Raw genomic sequence first — 12,986 nt, 5'->3', positions numbered from 1 at the left:
AAATTTATGTTCTGTAATTAATTTTTTTGGCAGGCATCTGTTTCACAGTAATGAATTGGTAGCAGTTCCTAAAATGTCTGTTGACTGTCTAGAGAGTTGTAGGAAAGCTGGCATTTAAAAATCTTTTTCATAACTGAAAGAAGTGGGCAGCTTTATATTAACCCATCTTTCCTCAGAAAAACTTCTGACTGAAATCTCTCTCTATAAAAATTTAAAAACCCAGTGAATTGTTTTTCTCTTGACCTCTGAATTTAAAGGGTAGTTACTTTCCCTTAATCTCAAAAACACCCTAAAATAAAAAATCACATGCTAAGGATAGAGATACTAGTTGTTTTTCTTAAAAATACACAAAAAACTCCAAACACAGATGAACAAAAATCCCAATTTAACATTGTGTTATCTGTTATCACTATTGTCTCCAACTCTTAACAGCAGTTGAAAACTGTGGCTCTGATTGCAGGTTCATTTTAGGTTGCTTGCAAGACTAAATTTGTAGCATTTAATGATCTAGGATTTTCATACCCTAGGGCAAGATTATAGTAAGTGGAGGTCAAGCTGAACAACCGCCAGACCTGATTTACACTCAGATAAAAATGTTCTTGTCTAACAATTGGATTGAATGTTATTACTTCTTTCCCTAACTTGTGGTGAAAATTGTTTTATATTGTTTCAAGACCAAGGCAGTCTGATGCCAAAAAAGCATCCTCTGAATGGAATATTAATTTCACCTTTTGAGTTTGTGAAGTGGCAGAGAATCAGGTAAATGTATCAATGGCCTCGGCACCTGTATTGTGAGGGATAGGAGACTTACTCAAAATAGAATATTTTATTAATAGAGAAACTCTCCTTAATATGATGTCCATGTGAAAGCAACAGTCAGTGATGGTGAAATAGGAAGAAAAAGAAATCTTGGAAAGATGTAACCCTTTTGATTATTGGCGTTTGAGAGTGCCGAGTTGTTTCAGGAGGATTGGTGTCATTACTTCTTCAGATCAATTGATTGACTAGTAACTGATGTTTTGACAGTTGTGTAATAGATCATGACCAAAACAGTGAGTGTTTTAATATATGTTAGGTGAGCAATTAAACTGTACTCTGAAACATTAAAAGTAATTACACTTCGTTATATGTGGGCAAACTAAAGGAAAGATGGCAAATATATTTCAGTTGAAGCATTGTGTTATTGTAACTAAACATCATGTGTAGCTGTTTTGTCAGGTGATGTTAACTTCCAGTGGCATGCCTGTATAGGAATTCCATTTGAGTTGAAACAACTCCAGGTATTATACTTGTAATCCTGATTAGTGGTACAACAGCATGAGAGTTCTATACTGCTGATTTATGGCCAGAGCAATTCTAAACATTATGTGACTTCTTGAATAAAAACACAAAGTTGGCAGTTTGCATTAGTAATGCAGAGAGATTACTGTAACGTAGCTTGTTGTTCATCCAGTGTTCTTAGGAAATTGGTGCCTGGGGCATTAAAATGAGGACTTGGAAAAATCTGCTACTTGATGATACTTAGACATACTGGGTTATTTTTTTGTGTAAGGGTATCTTAAACATGCATGAATCCTAATCCAGTTACCTAATTTTAAGCCTCTTCCCTTTTCCCATAATGTATAGCCAACCCCGTGATTACAAACTGCATGTAATTGAATTTTTTGAAAAATAAATCATGGTTTCAGGAGCTGTGAACTTGCTGTAAGTAAAACAGTAAATGATTTTGCAGTATCATACCAGGTTAAAAAGTTTTTATTTGTCATTAGGTGTTATGACTTGATGTTAGAATCCTGAATGGTCATTACAAACTATTGGTAAAAGTAATTTGAGAACAAAATCTGTTGGGCATAAGAGCAGAGTCTGCAGAGTTCAACACAGGAGTAATAAATAATTATGTAATTGATGGCTGACTAATTAAGTCAAAGAAACACTGCTCTTGAGTGAGTATCTGGAAGAAGTGAATAACCTACTATGAGGGAGTCAACAAGATTGAATATCCATTTCAGAAAATTAAATGTGTGTTTAGAGAAAGTGTATTGACTTATTTTAGCATTGCATCATTGCACAACATAAAATGGAGTGGAAAGATCAAAGCAATCTGAAAGAGGTATTGCCTGTTTTAAATAATCCCTCTTCTGTCCAACCCTTCAAAATACTTGGAATTATTATTTAATGAGAAATGTCAGAGAAACTAAAGTAGGACTGAAAAACTCTCTACATGTATGTTGTGTTCTCACCTGCTGAGTTACCCATTTCTGATATGAGTGTTGGGAAGGTGGGAGATAAGTAGTTGGTACAGAAGAGAAACCTGTGCTAAGAGTAAGGATGTAGTTAATTAAAAAAACACAGCAATTGTTGGGGAAGACATGGTGACAGATACAGCACTTGCATTCTAGCAATTCTTGTTTTAATAATTAAAGGTAATTGCAGACTGATAAGGCAAATATGATCATGGACTGAAAACCACAAGAAGATGATCCAGTTCTGATAATAAATTAGAAGCCGAAACTGTAGTGACTAAAGCCTTTTCCCATGCAGTTGTCGGACAACTCTGGGCTTTGTTAATTGTCCTTTGGTGATTTCCGCCCTGGCAGTCGACTTTTCCATCCCTCTGTCAGAGGTTACCACCCATGCCACCAAAGTCAGCAAAATGGGGTTTGTCAGCCCATCAATGCTCCCTGTTTGCAAGTGCAGAATATTAGCTTTAATTGTCACTGCAGATGAGTGCCAGTGATAGATCTGACTGTGACACAGAGCATATGAAATAGGAAAACTTGTTCTCTTTGTTTTTGGGGGGTGTGGGGGTGCTTTTGGTTTTTTTGGGGGTGTTTGTTTTTGTTTGTTTGTTTTTCTTTTTAGAGGGTGGGGTTTTTCTTCCTTTTTTTCCTTTTTCCCTTTTTTTTCCCTTTTCCAGTGGAATGGTAATATTCAACCGAGTTAAGTGCCCGCCCTGGGTAACATCCTCTTAAGAATGCTGGAAAATGGTTGTCCAGCACTAAGTGTATCTGAGTTTGATACACAAAATCATGAGTGTTAAACTGCTGTATGAATTAAAATGTAGCTGCTGTGCTGTAAATACAGTCAACACTGCTGTGTGATGATGTTTTACATTTTGTACCTACTTGCCAACTAACTTCAACAGACAAAAGTGTTTCTTGGTATTCCTTGTATTAAAGGAGTGAGTAAACTATGATGGCTAAAAAATGATGGGTTTTTTGTTTGTGGGTGAAAACAAGAGCTTGATTACTTACCTTATGCCCAAGATGGCATTTTTGTTTCAACTAGGAGGAAGAAAAAGGAAAAACTCAAACACAATATTTAGCATGCGAGACTTGTTCCGTGTGCTGGAGGTGAGGGGATTGGGACCTCCTAGTGCTGGAAAAATGCTGTGAGTTCCATGTGCCTCCAAGAGTGTGGGGCAGTTGGGAATTCAGCTCCCTGGGCTATAGGGTACCCCCCATTCCAGAATGCCTCACTTGGAGTGGGGGAAGGGGGAGAAATGGTAGCACATGTAGCTTGTTTAAGAGACATCTGGCACTACTGCTCCTGGTTTTTTTTTTCTTTTAAAAAGAAAATACAGGAAAAAGAGGCTGAAAGTAACTACCTTATCTCAACAACTTCTACTCTGTTGCTGAGCTTGTAATTTTGATAGTTGTAGTTTTAATATTTTCAGTGTATTGAACATTGCTTAAATAAAATATTTACTACAAATTGTGATACTTGCATAATGTTACCAGTAAATTTTCAGCAGAATTTAAATTTACCTATGGGCTATAGCTGTCTTTTGAAAGAGGAGGGAGCTATTAGATTTATTTACATGATGAATTTACTCAAGAGCAAACATGTAAGGGTACAGGTTTTTTGATTTTTTTTTTCTTTTTAGATAAAATGAAGAAATTTAGGATTTAATTTTGGTTTATTTAACCAGCTGTACCTTGTGCATTTTAGATCTGTGTGGAGTGGATGCTCTTGTGTCCCTGTGGTGCCTAAAGTACAGTATTTGAGGCACTTACAAAGGAGGATAACTTCAAAAGGACAAGTCTCACTAACCTTTGCTTCAGAGTATTTTACACACATCAAGACTTGTTCGGTATTTGTCAGCTTACTTAGTAGAATGAGATTGGTCTCTAAAAAAACCTTGGTTTTATAAGTTTTCTTCATGTTAGCTTTCATAAAGCAGGCCTGGTTTGTTGCAGCTCTCCCAGCTGGCATAATTTATTACCTGCCACAAGTAAGCAATAACAGAGTTGAAAAAAATTATTGATTTGAATACTGCCAGTATCTTTTGCAATGTTCTTAGGACGTATGCAAATGGCCAGGCTGCTTTCCTCTGCATGTTTAATGAATGTCAGTAGTTAACTGTAGGTCTCCATACATGAAGCTTCAGCACCAGTCATCTCTCCCACAAAACTGTTTTAAGAGGATGCTGTTTTAGGATGAATAAAGAAAAAGGAGAGGGTCATTTTTAGACTTGGTGATGACAATATGTATTTTTTTTCATCCATTAATGAATTCATTAATGGATTATTAGCATTCTTCATTGTGGATATATTCAGTTCTCTGAATTGTGTGTGGGAAAGCCATCCATGCACATCACAACTGCTGGTTCGTATGAAATTAGTATTCAGTGCTGCACATCTCCGAACAAACCAATTGGGATTTTAGCCCAAATGTTATGAGGGAGAACAAGAACAAAATGTTGGGTATTAAAAATGTTTAAGCTATGACTGAGGATGTATGGAGCACAGATGTTCTGAGGTTGGCAGAATTGCAGAGATAACTTTTTAATGAAAGATAACAAGGTTTTTATCTTTATTCTGTTTTAGAAGTGAAGCCAACTTTTGCATACATGAGTAGTTTGCTTGAATTTTATTTTTAAGGATGATTATTTAGATTGATTGTTGAAAGAGCCATAATCCACTTATGAAAGGCTTAGGTCTTAGCTGTCACACTGCTTGGTTTGGATGCGGCACAGTATTTACTCCTCTTTTCTTAAATACTCCTTTTCCTTTTGGATGGCATAGATTTCAGCTGGGCCTGGGAAGGAGGGATGATTGTCTTGACTGTTTACACCACGGTAATGGCAGTCTTTGGACCTCCCTGTAACTGGGAGTTCACAGTGCTGCTGCTGTGCTGTCAGTGCAGCAGTGATCCTACCGGGAGGGATGAGAGCACCCTGGCTGGGTGCAGAGCAGCTGCATTCCTGCAGGTGGCCCAAGGGAATACCAGGAGTGATGCCCTTGCTGTAGTCCAGGCCTGTTAGGAAAAAAGCTGGAGTGGAGTGGCAGGAGAAAGCAGGATGGAATTGAGTGAAGCATTCTTACCATGACCACCCCCCTCTTTTTTTTTTTTTAATTTTTTTAAATTATTTTGGAGGTTGGTAAGACTTAACACAGTTTGACTCATAATCTTTTCTCTTTGTTGCTGTGGTGGGTTTAGTCTCTTTTGGTTATTGTCTGGAACCAGTTCAACCATTTTTATGTAGTGTGAACCTTATGTTAATAAATCTCAGTGAATCTCAGCAGACAAAACATAGAACTGAGCTGGTCTCTTTTTGCCCTCTGATCTTGGAGGGCTTCGGATCACTGTGCAGGGGAGTACAGGGGGCTCTTCCAAGGACTGATACAACCTGACTGGGAGATGTTCTTGAGACATTTGACTTCTCACTCTTCATTAGTTTTATTTTATGGGGTTTTCCTTTATTTCAGCCATCTAATACTGACTGTATCTTAGAGCAGCAGCTGAAGCTATTGCAGTACGTACTGTGTAGTCCCTCTTGCAGAATTTATAATCAAATGCAGTTGATCTTAGAAATGCCCAAAGTTTTGTGCACAAATCCCTAGTGACCTGGACTTCCCTAAGGAGAAAATCCGTGTGGTAGGAGGGGAAGCTGTGAGACTCCTCTAAAACGAGGCAACTTACAGACTCGCGTTGATCAGTGGAAGAACAAAAAATAGGACTGGGTGGGGGATGCCTTATTGGTTGGAAAACTCTGCCTCTGCTGTGTGTCCTGAAGTAATTCATCGCTGTTGGCTGCACATTTCAACAATGCTAATTCTGCTTGAGGATTTACTGTGTAGCAGGTTACCTGCTTGCTGTGGACAGTGTGGATGTCTTCATTCCTGGCTGTTCAAGAGCCAAGATTTTGAGGTGTGTGCAAAGTACGTTTTTGAAAAATCAGTATGCAAAGGGGCATATTGATCTCTACTGTAGTTTGGAAATTTAGGGCATTTAGGCAGCTGCAAGGTATGCTTGCCTTGTACCATAAATGTAGTACTACTCCTTTTTCAGCTTGTTTAAGTAGACATAAGTGGCTATGTGGCTTTTTTTCCCCCCACCTTTTTGCCCCATTTATTTATTTTTTTAAAGTCTTGGTTGTCATCTGACTTGGCTTTTATTCTTCCTAAGAGCCTCATTTTCCACGCAGTCAGACTACAACATCTGGAAGCAATCTCTGCTTTGGCAAGGAAAGATGTGACAGACACAATGAGGTGTAACTTCTACTTTTGTTATCTTACCTTTGCGCTTTTTAAGACATGTAAAACCAAACCACTTTAGAGATGTGTGGGAATTTCAGGTGCGTTTTAGCAAAGCTCAGGAATACTGTTGGGCAGGATTGTTAAAGAGTAATATAGGCATTTTCCTCTTTAATAAGAGTAATGATTGCATTTATTGTATGGTTTAATTACAGTTTAATAATCTTTAAGTATTTTGTAATGCTTGTTTCAGGTGTTTTAAACTCACATTTTACTGGACAGTGTAAATTGCTAGATACCAGTATAGAAACCTCATAGGACTCAAGCAGTAACAGTGTACTTATATTTCAAAATAGTGTTTAACTTACTTCATTAAAGATACCGATGTTATTAATGGTACTTTAGTGAATAATTCTATGACTCTGAAGCACGGTAGCAATCTCTTGTCCTTCTGTAGTAGTTGTTCCACGTATTTAATAAAACCAGCAAAAGTCAAAAAATATTTTTAATGAGAGGGGGATTATTTGATGGTGAAGTTGAGGTTGGCAGAGTTATTAGGGTGGTACAAAGGTTCTTGTATATTGTTCACTTTCTGAGTCTCTAAACTTGGGGTAAAGTCTTGATGTTCGCTTTAGGCTTTAGACTGATTTTTTTTTTATACGCCATTAAATTTTTTTTTTGTTTCAGTCCCCCTGCAATAAAGCCTGTTTAAAATTTTGCTTTCACAGCATTAACCTGTGAAAACAAATTTTACTTTGTGTTGGCTGGTGTGTGTGTTACCTCTGGGACCTGTGTTTCCATGTACGTGGCTGTTCCGGGCTGTCTCAGTTCCGGTCCCCATCGCTGTCAGCAGGGCTTTGGGCTCGAGGCTGGAGAGAAGGGAGTGGTGATGATGTAGGTACATGTGCTGTCTGCTGCATAATGAACATGTAGGAAATGATGTGAAAAAGGAGTGCTTTGAGGAGACAGCTAAGACTGGGCAGGTGCCTGCTGAATTTAGAGGCAGAATGTGCTGTCTCTGCACTGCGTGGGTCCCAGGCGAGGTGCTGGTCTGCAGGGCCACCTCTGCCCTCCACAGGTGGCAAATGTAGCAGGGGATCAGGTGGGTCATTGGGGTCTTACTGCCTGCTTGGCCCCACAGAACAGCAGGCTCTTGGCAGTGGCTCCTCTCAAGGGAAGGGTAGGAATACCAGCAGGAGCCGTGCAAGGACTCCAGTTTGCCCCTTGTCTTGCGTGTGTGTGGTGCCGTGTGGCAGCAGAGCTCTGCCACTGTTGGTGATGCCTGACCCTGGCAAAGCTCCTTGTTGGCTTTGCTGTGAAGGGGTAGAGTTCAGCTGCCCCTGATCCCACATGCAGCCCCTTGTGGAGTTGACTCAGTTGCCTGATCAGTGGAGAGCCATGGGGGTAGGAAATGGTTTTGTTTTTACGATTTGCTTGCTGCTGGTTCGTTTGAGTGCTCCAAGAAGCAGGAACTTTCCTGTGTGTTTAGGGAGTGGGAAGGAGGACTAATGCTTTCAGTAACAGCCCACAGTGTTGGAAAAGCATGTTCCGAGATGGTTTTTTTCCCAGTTATTCAGCAGACTTGTTGCAGGAACTAAAGAACAAACATTATAAAAAAATGAATAAAGAACAGTCAAGGGAAAAAATGGTAGTGATGGCATAAAGTCAACAACCACCATAACATGGCTTTTTTTATTTTTTTGAAAGATGGAGAGATGGTGGTGTGGAGGGGGTGTAGGAGCTGGAAATTCAAAGGAAAAAAAGTGAAGAAAGAGACTGAAGATATTAAGAGCTGTATGAATTTGGTCATGTAGGTTCTTTGGCATGTTAACTGTTCAGTGGCTTTGGCACCATGGGCTGTTATTGTGTGTATCAACCATGTCTGTGTTGGTAGGCAGGGAAGAATGTAGATTGATGGTGTCTAGTTCAAGTCTTCCTGTAAAGGAATTAGAAGTCTCATTTGTTAAGCAACCAGTACAAAAATAGTCAGACCTAAAGGTATTAATTGCATTATTGTTCAGTTTAGTCTTGATTACACTATCTTAATGTGATCAGAACTGCTGATATGGTTAAAGTAGAGTTACATTAGATTTCTGCTTGAAGTATGGTTTCTGTATTTTTTCTCAAATTGCAAATTGCTTTAAAGCTGGTTAGCAGCTGAAATATTAGGTTGTGTAATATTAGTAGAAATAACACACTCTTTCAGGCCTGCATGGAAATTTGCATGTCATGCAGTTGCTCAAAATCTCGCTTAAAAATCCATTTATAAAGATGGATGCAAAAGGCAAACGAAGAAGCAGACTTGTTTTGGGGAAAAAAACCCCAGACAACCGAACTTTATTTTATCAACCAAATATTCTGGTCTCTCAGAAAAGGAGTGAGGGGCATGATGTAGCTCATAATAGCTTTCTCTTCTAAAATAGTTAGGGGAAAATATTGGACATATTTCTGATCCTTTATTTTATTTGACTTGCATTTTAACTGTTGCTGCTGCATAATTGGTCCTGAAGCATCAGCATCTCTCATTCATGGATAGATAAATAATTCAGAGGTGAACTTTAGCCACACGCTTCAACATCATAGTTTTAGAAGTTGTAATATTCTGAATCAAGTGAGGTCCTTGATTTTACAGGTGATTAATTGAGTTACAGGGAAAAAATCAATACATCTCTGAACAGCCAATCCTGCATTACCAAAATCTTTGTTCTGGCCATGTAGCCATTCTTTTTAGCTTTGCATCTCTGCCTTCACAAAAAAATGGTAACTGCTTTACTGATTTGTCTTATAAAACTTCCAGATAATAGATGCCAAGCAACAGCAACAAAAAAAAAAAAGTGCCTGTGTAGGGAACGCCCCCAAATCAAACCCCACCTACGTGAAACCTCACTGTGAGCTTGTTAAATAACACTGGAGTTACTGCATTTACACAAGTTGATGAAACACAGGCATCTGGGACTGATCTTGTGATTCTTTATATTTTTTGTATGTGTGTATATGTGTATTTAGGTATATTCTTTTAAAAAAGGCTGCTCAATGAACTATATTAATGTATGTTTAGGCTGTCTGTGCGTGTAACAGGAATTGTGAGAGGACAGGTAGCCCTCAGCAACTGCTGATCACAGCACATGTGTTGTGTGAATTGTGCTGGTGAATTCTGTCAGCTTTTGGCAGACTCAACATTTGGCCAGTGTATTTCAGTTAATCACAACCATACCTAAATTAATTATTCATGTGATAGGGATTAATAACCTTTAAGGTGTAAATCTTTTTTCAGTGAAGATACATTTAGGGTCTTGATATTGTGTCATGCTTAGCTCTTGCTTTTAACAGTCAAATTATTTTAAATAGAAACCCCTCCTACATTTATAGTTGGAAGCATTGTGTATGATTAGTGTGACTGGACTACTCCTGTTTTTCTGGTTGTTTTTTGAGTTCATTAATGTTTTGTTAGCAGTTTTAAATAGCAAGGTATAATAAAGGGAGACACTATTTCTGCTATTATAATTGTTCTGCTTGTTTGGAAAGCTAAATACTGAGACTAGTCATACTACAGCAGCTGTGTGTGTATTTCCATCTTTGGAAGAGTAACTGGAATCAAACATGTATATGCCTTTATTTCAGAAAAGATGCAGGAATCCTCTGGTGTCTTAATGTAATCTAAATATAAAGGTAAAGCAAATATGCTACAATATTATTGCAGTTTTAGCAATATGTTATAAAGTTTATTGCAGAGAAATAACTAGGTCAACCTCTGGATGACCTGTCTTTTTGAGTTTCTTCAGTTAGCTTTAGGCTAGAGCTCCACCTTGTGATCCTTCAGCAGGATACATTTTCTTTTTATAGTTAATAATTTAATTATGATTTCACAAAGTTGAGTGACTTCAGAAAGTTTTCACAGGCTTGAGAGTATCTCCTTGGGAAAATTAAAGTTGGAATTCTGTGAACAGGCCAAAAAAGAAAAGAAACTGAAGAGCTGATTTTTACGATGCACTTCAGTTTAGATTTAAGTTCTTAAAGTAATCTGCTTATTAGAGCGTGTTTAATGGATAATGCAGACTTCCACGGTATGAAACGGCATCTGCAAGAATTTCACTTTTTCAGACTTCACTGTGATGAACTTGATATATTTTAAAAGTTCTGATAGGATGGTTGCATGGACTGTTTTCCTTTCTTACTGGCTTCCGGAACCACCAGGTGCTTGGAATGAGTCATCCAGTGTGTGCATGAGGAAGACATGGCTGGCAGTAATCTTGGATTTCCAGAAGGCTGGAATGAATGAATGAATGATAGTGAGATGAAGGATAATGGAGAATGACCAATGTCACTCTTTTCTCATACCAAAAGACCATGAAATCAAATTGGAAAGTGATAAATTCAAGGCAAAGAACATGACTCTTCATAGTATGGAGTTTGGCTGTGGGAGTTCTTGTGTGGAAGATGATCCCTGCTGAATATTGAGCTCAAAAAGTAATTGGAAATAATAATGGAAAAAAAGAAGGTGTTATGAAGTATAGGGACAAACACTCTGGCTGAAAAAATCCCTGAGTTACTTCTGGATGCCAGGAAGTATTGAGGGAAACTTTGCTGATACGAACAAAACAAATGTGTTCTTCCTTGGGCAGCTTCTCTTGGCCACTGCTCCTGAGGGCACTGCTGGTTGAGCATTGAAAATCCATGTCTCATTCTGGATGTGTGTAAATCTTGTAAAATTATCCTTTTCTAGGACAAATGCAAGGGGTTTTTTTTAATCATTGCTGGAGCTTGAGCTGGACGCTGGAGATCCCTTTCAGTCTTACCTCATACACAGTTGCAGGTGTTCATCTGTAGCTGTTTTCCATAATACCAGTATATAGTTGCACTCACCAGGGCCAAGTTTCTCCTTCAAGAAAAACAGTTCTTGAAATGTGAATCTCAGTAGTTTAACACTTCAGCATCTAGCAAGAACTTCCTATTTCTTTTCTGTTTTATGAGGTGATTCTGACCAAACTGCCAAGTTTTCTCCCATGTTTTGTGGTCTCTACTTAGAAGAACAGTTCTTACAAGAAGTTCAAGTTGGTGTGAAGGGCAGCCAGCTTGTTTTGTTAAGGGATTTGTTTGGCTTGTTTGATGTAGAGAATATGTACTTTAATCATGTACTCTTTTTTTTCATAGTTTTATTTCATTTTTTTCTTTAAGGTCTTTCTGTGGTTGTAAGAATATTGAGATTTTTGCAAAATTTGGTAAAATAGGAGGTTTGACTTTCATAAAGGGAGCCAATTTGCATGGAAGCATCCTGATTATCACTTTGGTAGATGTGTTGCTTCTCAACATTGAAGAATGTAAACTAGAAAAAATTCAAACAACACCACATTGATAGGTTGAACTTGAAACTGGGCAGTGTGGTTTTTGAAGTTTACATCTTTGCTTTGCACTGGGACTGAATCACAAGCTTGCTTCCAAAAGGACTGGTGTGGTTGTGTGGCTGTATCCTTTTTTTTTTTCATTTTTCTTTTTTTGTTTCCCCCTCTCTGTACACCCAAGCAGGTGCCACCCTGGTAACCAAGGTACTAAAGTGTGCCTTTTTTCCAAGTTTGAGTTGCTGACTGGAATCAAAGTAGATATTAAATATATATATATTACAAATAAATTTAAAAACCCCAAAGTGTAGAGCATTTTGATATGTTACTGTCTGAGTGTATAGTTTCACAGGCAGCCTGGATGGTATAATATAGCTCCTCGCCACCAAAGAAGGGAGTTTTACCCTTCCCTCCCTTGCTTGTGGCTATGCAGTCTGGTGTTTCCTGTGCCTTGGCTCTGGATATCTGCTGTTGAACCAGTTTAACTTGAGAATCAAGGGGAAAAATACTTGAGGTGTATTTTCCCCATTTTAGTGGGGATTGAATTGGGTGATACCCAGTGGCAGAGGTAATGGCTGGGCAGGGCTGTCACCCTGCCTGGGACTGATGGTTTGCTACAGGGAGTGTAAATGGAATGCACTGGTCATATGCCCATGTGGTTTTAGGGAAGGGAGGAATGGAATGGCAAGGGTTGCTGCCCTTCAGCAGCACTGATGTTTTGGATGGAACATGCTTTGGTAGTTGCAGACTACCTTGAGATTCATCAGCCTTTCTTGAACCTCTCCTCTTTTTGCCACTATTTATTTCCACTCTGGTTCTCTGCTTTTATGTAATTGTGGGAAATGTGAAGAAAGACAACCTGCTAAGTTCAGGGTTTATGGTTTCTCTCAGCTCTAAATTCTGGAAGCTACAGTGGCCCCTAGCATTCGGAATCAGCACTTGCAGGAAGAAGCCATCCGGCCTCTGTGTGCACACGATTGAAATGCAGCCTCTGAAGCACAGCTACCAGACATTGAGCAACATGTGCTTAGCATGCCAAAATTAAATCATTCCCTCAAATACCTAATCACTCCAGCAAGCTGTAGAGTCAGCAGACTGACTCTGAAGGTTTTCCTCCTTAGTATTCTGTCTTTAAAATACCTGAACATCATGCTTTCTTAATTTCACTGTG

At 38.7% G+C, this 12,986-nt stretch overlaps 1 protein-coding gene across 3 annotated transcripts in view; it reads left to right on the top strand.

Moving 5' to 3' along the window:
* The window catches only part of STAG2 (stromal antigen 2), a 69,996-nt gene that overhangs the window by 21,933 nt on the left and 35,077 nt on the right, over positions 1-12,986 (top strand). The gene's annotated exons all lie outside the window — the stretch shown is intronic.

Source organism: Lepidothrix coronata, unplaced genomic scaffold, assembly GCF_001604755.1.
Source record: "Lepidothrix coronata isolate B3197 unplaced genomic scaffold, Lepidothrix_coronata-1.0 Scaffold2, whole genome shotgun sequence".
Classification (NCBI taxonomy): Eukaryota; Metazoa; Chordata; class Aves; order Passeriformes; family Pipridae; genus Lepidothrix; species Lepidothrix coronata.
This window is presented reverse-complemented; position numbering and strand designations above follow the sequence as displayed.